This window comes from Sciurus vulgaris (genome assembly GCF_902686455.1).
Source record: "Sciurus vulgaris genome assembly, chromosome: 15".
NCBI classification, from domain to species: domain Eukaryota; kingdom Metazoa; phylum Chordata; class Mammalia; order Rodentia; family Sciuridae; genus Sciurus; species Sciurus vulgaris.
This window is the reverse complement of record NC_136476.1, coordinates 1,169,986-1,181,241: the sequence shown is the minus strand read 5'-3', so window position 1 is coordinate 1,181,241 and position 11,256 is coordinate 1,169,986. Positions and strand designations below refer to the sequence as shown.

General features: G+C 37.7%; 1 long non-coding RNA gene across 1 annotated transcript in view; it reads right to left on the bottom strand.

Annotated features, from left to right (window-relative positions):
* Positions 1 to 1,013: 1,013 nt before the first annotated feature.
* Positions 1,014 to 11,256, bottom strand: part of LOC306645484 — a 37,474-nt gene continuing 27,231 nt past the window's right edge. Inside the window, exon 3 of the long non-coding RNA XR_013759667.1 lies at positions 1,014 to 1,129. This is a non-coding gene — a long non-coding RNA (uncharacterized lncRNA). The remainder of the gene's footprint in view (positions 1,130 to 11,256) is intronic.

Sequence of the window (11,256 nt, the reverse complement as noted above, 5' to 3'; positions counted from 1 at the left end):
AAGGACAGAAAAGAAAGACAAGTAAATGAATGAGGAAGCAATTTTCCTTCTTAATCACACAAAAAAATTCCTCAGGAAAGGACCCCAAACCTGCTACAAATTAGATGCCAAAAAAGTATTTGGTTAACTCTTAACTACACGCTTAAGAAATTAAAAAAAAAAAAAAAAAAAAAAAACCTCAATTCATCCTGGCTTTATAAGAAACCAGATCCCTGAGAAATGTCCCCTATATTTCTCTAACTCCTTTGAGAATCATGTGGATGCTCTATTCCCTGCCCTCCCTGTCCTTTCTGTTAAATGAGATATTTGTGTTTTAAATGAAGACCATTGTTTGCCCATCACTAGTGGAAAAGAATCAGTGAGCACGCATTCCTCGTGTAATAAGAAATAAATCCCTTAAGCCTATAATTTGCTCCTACAGGTTTAAAATCTTGAGGTCCAAGAATGCATTTGCCATCAAGGAAGCTAATTCTGGGGCTGACTGGTTTTGCAGCTATGTATGTGGCCTTTGTTTGTGCCAGGGAAATGTTAGGAGGGGCCCAGTGCTCTGTTCTTATAATGAACCTTATGTTTCTAAACACAGGTGTGTTTAGATGTAGACATCTGTGTCATTAAATGGGGGAGAGAAGAAGGCATACAATAGCAGGTCAGAAGTAGACCTGCTGGAAATGCAAGACGCTATTATTGTAGTAGCGCTTATCAACATCATCGTCATTTCTTTGATGACATATCATGGCACAGAGATGGTGGTGACAAATTGAATTATCTCATGCCTGTTTTCAACATGCCACTCTTCGTGGCAGGGCAGGGGAAGGGTATCTTGCCAGGATTCACCTGTTGAAAAGTCATCCTATTGAAAAGTTGTCAGAGGGTTCCATTCCACACTATTATAATCTTTTCAACGTGATTTATACCCCAACTTTGTATTTCTTCTCAGCTGTTTGATGTATGTGAATAAAAGAGTTCTTGAGAAACACTTGTTCCCTGATGGTTCTGATGGGATGTCCTGGGAACTTATCAGAAATGTGCAGGGTGAGGAAAGGAAGGCTATCAAGTGACCCATGGGCATTGTCCTGCTGTCCCCGCTGAATAGAGCATAAATATGCTTGGTGTCTCAGTTACAGGATTCCTGCAATTCAGACATTTTAGGTATTCAAGATAGCACAAGCCTTATAACAATTGACATTCCTGGCCATTTCACAAGTACAGATTCTCTGAAAATTTAGATGCTTGTAGTTAGTTATATAGCACACTATAATTTGTACTTGTCCTATAATAGTGGATTTTTTAAATATGACAAAAGCATATTTTAATTTTAGTAAATGAAGTTAATTTTATTTTCATTTTTTATTAGAGCATTATAATTATACTTAGTATTTGGGTTTATTTGACAAAATCATACATGCAAGGAATTTGGTTTCAATCCCTGTCCACCCGTCTTTTCCTCCCCTCTTCCCTCCCCCTATTCTTTCTCCTCAATTCTACTATTCTTCCTTTCACTCCTTTATTAGTTAATTTTTGGCTGCTACTTTCTACATATACATAAAGATGAAATTCTCTTTTTTACTTTTAATGCACTTTATTGAGGTATGATTGACATACAATAGGCTGTCTGCATTCAATGTATACAAACTGATAAATTTAGATAAGTATATACCCATAAAACCATCACCACAATCTATACAATATATCTTTCCATCACCCCCCACTTGCATTCTTTGATTTCTAATTACTTTTTTTTCAATAAGAACACTTAACAGGAGAGATAATCTTTGGCCAATTTTTAAGTATGCAACACAGCACTGCTGATGCTATAGAGTAGATACTTAGGACTTATTCATCTGATGTAATTGACACTTTGTACAGTTTGACTATTACCTCTCTATGCCCCTGAAACCACTATTATACTCTCTGCTTCTATGAGTTTGACCATTTAAGTTACATAAAAAAAAAACAGATACCATATAATAATTATCCTGTGTGGGACATTGCATAATGTCCTCCAAGTTCAGCCATGTTGTCACAAATGGTAGGATTTCCTTCTTTAATAATGCCAAATAGAGTGAGAGCCTTTCTACACAGAGCCAGCCACAAGTCCTCAAGCCAGCAGTGACCTCCGGCCTGCAAGCAGCCTCTGGGACCAGGGCAAGGCAGCCAGAGACCTCTCCAGGGGGACCTGCCCCCCGCCCCCCCCCCCCCCCGGCTGCAGGCTTTTTCCACGGGGCGATCGAAGATGGCGAACTAGAGGGTGACTGCATCTCCAGTCACCCCAGAACTCAGGATTCAAGAAGGGGAGGCATTGAGACACTCAGACTAAAATAGAACCAAGGGGTGAGTCTCCCCCACCTGGTGAAGCACTGCCCGGGCAGCAGGCACAGATTCGGGTGGCTTATTAGAGTAGGGTAGGGCAGCTAGAGTCTTCCCCAGGCAGCTCTGTGCACTCCAGCAGTGGGCTCCTCCCACAGGGCCAGATTCTCCAGCATCTCGGAGCAGGCTCCCCAGTGAGAGTCTTTCTGCACAGAACCAAGCTTCAAATCCCTGAACCAGGGTGGCGAGTTCCTGCCCGCAGGTTGCTTCAAGGACCAGGACAGGGCAGCCAGGGACTTCCCCAAGCAGCACGCAGCCCGGCCCCCTCCGGTAGGAAGCGCCTTTCCAGGGTTGCTTCTCGGAGCAGACCCCCCAGTGAGAGCCTTTCCACACAGAGCCATCTCCAAGTCTTAGAACCAGTAGTGGGCTAGGGGCAGCTTTCCTTGGAAGCACTGCATTATCAAGTTACTCCAAGACCTCAGGACACTGAAGGCAGGAAGGTGATACACTGGAAATCTACAGGGACACTATAAGCCAATAGAAGAATTCTGCAATATCACAAAGTCCCACTGACATCTGACCAATATGAGAAAACAAGGGAAGAAAATGTCTCAAACAAACCTAGATACTATATCAATAAAACTCAATGAGAGCACAGTAGAAGAAATGTCAGAAAGGGAGTTCAAAATGTACATGATTAAAACAATCAGGGAAGCAAATCAGGGAAGCAATGCAGGCATTGAAGGAGGAGATGAAAGAGCAAATGCAGGCATTAAATGATCACACCAATCAACAGTTAAAGGAGCAAATACAGGAAGCAAGAGATCATTTCAATAAACAGTTAGAGATATTGAAAAAAAAACAAACAGAGATCCTTAAAATGAAGGAAACAATAAACCAAGTTAAAAACGCCATAGAAAGCATAACCAATAGGATAGAACACCTGGAAGACAGAACCTCAGATATTGAAGACAAAATATTTAATCTTGAAAACAAAGTTGACCAAACAGAAAAGATGGTAAGAAATGATGAACAGAATCTACAAGAATTATGCGATATCATGAAAAGGCCAAATTTAAGAATTATTGGGCTTAGAGAAACAAACCAAAGCAATGAACAATCTATTCAACGAAATAATATCAGAAAATTTCCCAAATCTGAAGAATGAATGGAAAAGCAAGTACAAGAGGCTTATAGGACTCCAAATACACAAAATTACAACAGACCCACAACAAGGCACATTATTATGAAAATACCTAACATACAAAATAAAGACAGAATTTTAAAGGCTGCGAGAGAAAAGAATCAGATTACATTCGGGGAAAACCAATAAGAATATCAGCAGATTTTTCAATCCAGACCCTAAAAGCTAGAAGGGCCTGGAACAACATTTACCAAGCCTTGAAAGAAAACATATGCCAACCAAGAATCTTATACCCAGCAAAACTTCCTTTCAGATTTGACGATGAACTAAGATCCTTCCATGATAAACAAAAGCTAAAGGAATTTACAAAAAGAAAGCCAGCATTGCAGAACATTCTCAGCAAAATATTCCATGAGGAAGAGATGAAAAACAATGATGCAAATCAGCAACAGGAGGAACTAGCCTAAAGGAATAGCCAAATAAAGGGGAAACCAAATCATGTCAAAAAACAAAAATGAGTCAAATGACTGGGAATACAAATCATATCACAATAATAACCCTGAATATTAATGGCCTGAACTCATCAATCAAAAGACATAGACTGGCAGAATGGATTAAAAAGAAAAATCCAACAATTTGCTGCCTGCAAGAGACTCATCTCATAGAAAGAGATACCCATAGACTAAAGGTGAAAGGATGGGAAAAAACATACCATGCACACGGACACAGCAAAAAAGCTGGAGTATCCATCCTCATTTCAGATAATGTGGACTTCAAGCCAAAACTAGTCAGAAGGGATAAAGAAGGACATTACATACTGCTTAAGGGAAGCATAAATCAGCAAGACATAACAATCATAAATATCTATGCCCTGAACATTGGCTCATCCATGTACGTCAAACAAATCCTTCTCAATTCCAGAAATCAAATAGACCACAACACAATAATATTAGGCGATTTTAACACACCTCTCTCACTGCTGGATAGATCGTCCAAACAAAAATTGAATAAAGAAACCATAGATCTCAATAACACAATCAACCATTTAGACTTAACCGACTTATATAGAATATACAATCCAACAAAGAACGAATACACTTTGTTCTCAGCAGCACATGGATCCTTCTCTAAAATAGACCATGTTTTATGCCACAAAGCTACTGTTAGCAAATACAAGAAGATAGAGATACTACCTTGTACTCTATCAGATCATAATGGATTGAAATTAGAAATAAATGACAGAATAAAAAACAGAAACTTCTCCAAAACCTAGAGATTAAATAATACACTATTATATGATGAATGAATAACAGAAGACATCAGGAGGGAAATAAAAATATTTTTAGAACTAAACGAGAACAAAGACACATCATATCAAAATATCTGGGACACTATGAAAGCAGTACTTAGAGGAAGATTTATTTCATGGGGTGCATTCAACAAAAGAAGTAGAAATCAACAATTAAACGACTTAACACTACAGCTCAAAGCCCTAGAAAAAGAAGAGCAGAGCAACACCAAAAGTAGTAGAAGACAGGAAACAGTTAAAATCAGAGCCGAAATCAACAAAATTGAAACAAAAGAAACAATCGGAAAAATTAACAAAATAAATAGTTGGTTCCTTGAAAAAATAAACGAAATTGATAAACCTTTAGCCACACTAACCAAGAGAAAGAGGGAGAAAACTCAAATTACTAAAATTCGGAATGAACAAGGAAATATCACAACAGACACGAGTGAAATAAAAAGCATAATTAGAAGCTATTTTGAAAATCTATACTCCAACAAAACAGAAAACCTCGAAGACATCAACAAGTTTCTAGAGACATATGAATTACCTAAACTGAACGAGGAGGACATACACAACTTAAATAAATCAATTTCAAGCAATGAAATAGAACAGGTCATCAAAAGCCTACCAACAAAGAAAAGTCCGGGACCAGATGGGTTCTCAGACAAGTTCTACAAAACCTTTAAAGTAGAGCTCATTCCAATACTTCTCAAAGTATTCCATATAATAGAACAGGAGGGAACCCTCCCAAACTCATTCTATGAAGCCAATATCACCCTGATACCTAAACCAGACAGAGATACATCAAGGAGAGAAAATTTCAGACCAATATCCTTAATGAACATCGATGCAAAAATTCTCAACAAAATCTTAGCAAATCGCATACAAAAATATATTAAAAAGATCGTGCACCACGATCAGTGGGTTTTATCCCAGGGATGCAAGGTTGATTCAACATCCAGAAATCAATAAATGTCATTCACCATATCAACAGACTAAAAGTTAAGAATCACATGATTATTTCAATAGATGCAGAAAAAGCATTTGATAAAATAGAGCATCCCTTCATGCTCAAAAAACTAGAGAAAATTGGGGTAGTGGGAACATTCCTTAACATTGTAAAGGCCATCTATGCTAAGCCCATGGCCAATATGATTCTAAATGGTGAAAAACTGAAAGCATTTCCCCTAAAAACTGGAACAAGGCAGGGATGCCCTCTTTCACCACTTCTATTCAATATCGTTCTTGAGACTCTAGCCAGAGCAATTAGACAATCCAAAGAAATTAAAGGGATATGAACTGGAAAAGAGGAACTCAAACTATCCCTGTTCGCTGATGACATGATTATATATTTAGAGGAACCTGGAAATTCCACCAGAAAACTCTTAGAACTCATAAATGAATTTAGTAAAGTAGCAGGTTACAAGATCAAGGCTCATAAATCCAATGCATTTCTATACATAAGTGATGAATCTTCAGAAAGAGAAATTAGGAAAACTACCCCATTCACAATAGCATCGAAAAAAATAAAATACTTGGGAATCAATCTCACAAAAGAGGTGAAAGACCTCTACAATGAGAACTACAGAACACTAAAGAAAGAAATTCAAGAAAACCTTAGAAGATGGAAAGATCTCCCATCTTCTTGGATAGGCAGAATTAATATTGTCAAAATGGCCATACTACCAAAAGTGCTATACAGATTCCATGCAATTCCAATTAAAATCCCAATGATGTACCTTACAGAAATAGAGCAAGCAATTATGAAATTCATGTGGAAGAATAAGAAACCCAGAATAGCTAAAGCAATCCTCAGTAGAAAGAGCGAAGCAGGGGGTATCGCAATACCAGAACTTCAACTCTATTACAAAGCAATAGTAACAAAAATGGCATGGTATTGGTACCAATAGACAGGTAGATCAATGGTACAGAATAGAGGACATGGACACAAACCCAAATAAATACAATTTTCTCATACTAGACAAAGGTGCCAAAAATATGAAATGGAGAAAAGATAGCCTCTTCAACAAATGGTGCTGGGAAACTGGAAATCCATATGCAACAGAATGAAACTAAATCCCTATCTCTCACCCTGCACAAAAATCAACTCAAAATGGATCAAGGATCTTGGAATCAGACCAGAGCCCCTACATCTTATAGAAGAAAAAGTAGATCCAAACCTTCAACTTGTTGGCTTAGGATCAGACTTCCTTAACAGGACTCCCATAGCACAAGAAATAAAAGCTAGAATCAACCACTGGGACAGATTCAAACTAAAAAGCTTTCTCACAGCATTGGAAACTATCAGTAATGTGAAGAGAGAGCCTACAGAGTGGGAGAAAATCTTTGCCACTCATACTTCAGATAGAGCGCTAATTTCCAGAATCTATAAAGAACAAAAAACTCTACACCAAGAATACAAATAATCCAATCAACAAATGGGCTAAGGAAATGAACAGACACTTCACAGAAGAAGATGCACAAGCAATCAACGGATATATGAATAAATGTTCAACATCTCTAGTAATAAGTGAAATGCACATCAAAACTACCCTAAGATTTCATCTCACCCCAATTAGAATGGCGATTATCAAGAACACAAGCAACAATAGATGTTGGCGAGGATGTGGGGAAAGAGGTACACTTATACATTGCTGGTGGGGTTGCAAATTAGTGCAGCCACTCTGGAAAGCAGTATGGAGATTCCTCAGAAAGCTTGGAATGGAACCACCATTTGACCCAGCTATCCCACTCCTTGGCCTATACCCAAAGGACTTAAAATCAGCAGACTACAGAGATACAGCCACATCAATGTTCATTGCTGCTCAATTCACTATAGCCAGATTGTGGAACCAACCTAGATGCCCTTCAGTTGATGAATGGATAAAGAAACTGTGGCATATATATACAATGGAATATTACTCTGCCACGAAGAATGATAAAATTATGGTATTTGCAGGCAAATGGATGAAATTGGAGAATATCATGCTAAGTGTGATAAGCCAATCTCAAAAAACTAAAGGACGAATGATCTCGCTGATAAGCTGATGAGGACATATAAGGGGAGGTAGGAGGGGTTAGCATTAGGGTTGGGGTTGGGTTTAGGGTTAGGGATAAGGAGGGAGGTAAGAATGGAGGAAGGAAGGACTGTATAGAGGGAAAAGAGGGGTGGGAAGGGTGGGGGATGGGGAAAATAACAGAATGAATCAAACAAGATTGCCCTATGTAAATTTATGATTTTTAATTAAAATAAATAAATAATAAAAAAATAATGCCAAATAGTATTTCATTGTATGCATAGACCACATTTTCTTTATTCATTCATGCCTCAATGGGTATTTAGATCACTATTGTGAATAATGCTGCAGTGAACAAAATTTGTTGCAAAATTCATTTTAAGCTTTCAAACTTTTGCAAAAAAAATATTGCTATGGAAATTTAATTTTAATAGATGTTTTAGATACATAAACACATTTGACTTAAACAATAACTTTTTTTCTAGTTGTAAAATTCTGGGTAATATCATGTCTTGATAAGTTTTGAATGCTATGGTGATATTTCACAAACTTCCTCAAACTTGGAGCTGGAGTTACCACTAATGCTCACTTAATCTGACAAAACAGAGATGCAGAGAAATCAAGTGATGGGCCAGATCCACACAGCTAGTCAAGGCTTGGACTTAAATTCATTTTCCAATGTGAGTCCATCATCTCCATCATACCATGTGTATTGGTCAAGGTGCAACTGGAGAGGCAGAACTATTAGAGTGATAGGGAATAAGGGATTTTTACAGGGACAAGATTCTCCACAATCATGGGAGCTGGTGAAGAGGTCTTTAAAGGATGTTGTTTCTGTGCTTGGGGTGAACCTGAAGTAGCTGCACGACAGCAGGGAAGACAAGGTAGATGTCAAGTTGTAAAGAATAAGAGTCAACTGGAATCCATGGGAACAAACTCCAATCTGCTTCTCTCCTCCCACCCCCAGCCTTAACAGTGTGAGTGACTTGTAATTCACTCATCCTTTTCACAAAAGCACACACACACCCAGCCCAGGACACAGGACAGCAGGAGGAGGAGATGGGCAGAAGCGGAGATATCTGAGCCCACCAAGGGAAGCTCTGATCAACAGTCCTGTGGAGAGCCACAGTGGCACCAGGCACCCTGCACTGGCCTTGGGGATACAATGACTATTGCTTCACTACCACCTTCCAAATCTCACTCAGATTTATCTTATGACCAGCTCTAAGAACCAAACAACAAAGTGAAGTCTAATGAAATTAACACTATCACACCACATTACATTTTGTTGATATATTCATAGAGTATATTTTTCCTTGGTTGTGTAGCCTTGAGTACTCAATTGCTCTGGATTGTTTTCTGACCAAGTTGTGTTTTCTGAGATGAATTTTATCACTTACATGTGAAAAGTGGAGTTGATCATAACTGCTGTGAAAATGAGGCTTCCAGTATTATGCATATCAGATAAATGAGAATTAGACAAAATTCAGAATACATTTGTTGTTACTATTTATATAACTATGTATTTGTGCAATTATTTATACAGGTATGAGTGTGAATGTGTTATATCTACCTACCTACCTATCTGTCTGATCACCTCTTTCTAAAAGAAGATAGTGCTACATAAATTTAAGAAGAACCATTTTGAGGAGCACACAGATATCTAAAGACTGAGGGCTAGGAGACTGAGAAATTGGGGTAACTTCTGAGTTATTATTTCAACTACTAAACACCTGTCACTAATCTGAAAAGCTGAAAGAACTGACAACTAGAAGTTGTTTCTTCACTTTGACCTTTGGAAATTACCAAAGTAACTATAGATAGGAAATGCAGAAACAATAGACAAACAATCATAAATTTGTTAAGATCTCAAACTTTCAGCTTCTGACTTCAAACACTTGTTAGAGTCTCTAGTCTGGTAGTTTGTTTTTCTTTTTTTCTTTTCTTTTCTTTTTTTTTCTTCTCTTTCTAGGGGAAAAATACAAAGTTAGGACTAGGCAAATAAATTCTGAGATTTTGACACAATACACTAAGATTATAACAACCTTCTTTACCACCAACCCAGAAACAAAAGTTGGAACAAATGGTTTCCATAACACTTGATAAAACATGGATTGTGGTTTTGGGCCTAGAATAACCAGATTCAATCCATTTATCCATTTGTTACATCTTAAGCATTATTTAGTAGGGTTTGTGTTTCCTTTTCTGCAAAACAACTGTAACTTTATCTGCTTTCCTTGGAAGATGTAGGGTCGAATGTATTAACTCACATGTTGTCTTAGTCTGTTTCTTTCACTATAATGAAATGCCTGAAACCAGGAAATTTATAAAAAAGGAAGTTCATTTGATTCATGGCTCTGGAGACTGGGAAGTCTACAAGTATGGCACTAGCATCTGCCTAGAATCTGCTGAAGGTCTGTTGCTGCATTATAACATGGAGAGGACATCATATGGAGGAAGAGGGCCAGCGTACTAGCTTGGTTCTATCTTTCTCTTCTTATGTAGCCACAAATGACATCATGAGAGCACCACCCTTTTGAGCTTATCTTATCTGAATTAGTTCCCAAAATTCTGACCTCCAAATACAAATGACTGCAGATTAAATGTCCAACACATGAATTCGTGGGGGAAGCATTCAAATTATGACTATGTCTACCTCCTAATCTTCCTCAGTACCTTTGACTCCACCCATCTTATAATTTCCCAGGGATCATAAAATGACTGATATGTGTAAATTAGACCAGCACTAGGTACGGGGTCATAGTAAATAGTGAAATTACCAGCTAAAAGCAAAAAAAAAAAAAAAAAAAAAAAAATGTGGCATTAAATACACTGAAGAGGAATTTGTTTATAGAATAAGAGTTGAAACATAAAGGTGGAGCTATGCTCCTGTGACCTCAACGGGGAAAGTACTTGTTGGTACTTTACCGCTTTGCTCATTCAGGTTTGCAGATGTCTGCAAATATGCCAGGAGTATTGATTTGTGGACAAGAAAGAAACATTAACAAATAGACATATTCACAAGTACTAAATCAGCAAACAATGACAACTGATCATATTGTGTCTAATGAAGACACAATCCATTTCTTTCCACACCTCTCATCATGGAAGAAGCCAGTTTTACAACTAATGACCAAATTTATTTTGTCCACTCCTGAGCACTTATAGAAGACACATGTTCACTCCTTGAATTCTCTTCATTAATTAGTGAGATAAAAATATTTCCCAGGTGTTCCCTTTATATTTATACAAGAATCATGGTTTTACCATTTTACAAGAAGATCCTTAAACTATTTAGTCTGAATAACATTTTTGGCATGGCAGTTTTATGTAATTCTGTGAAACCACCTTCTCAGAGAACATTCAGAACATGACTTTCAAGGTGTCCCAATTCTTTTTAGGAGACCCTGGATTTGCAAATAAGACTAAGGAAACTTACATTTAAATTATGTGACTTGCCCAAGGTCACATAGGTAGAAAATTTTAGTGTGTTGTTA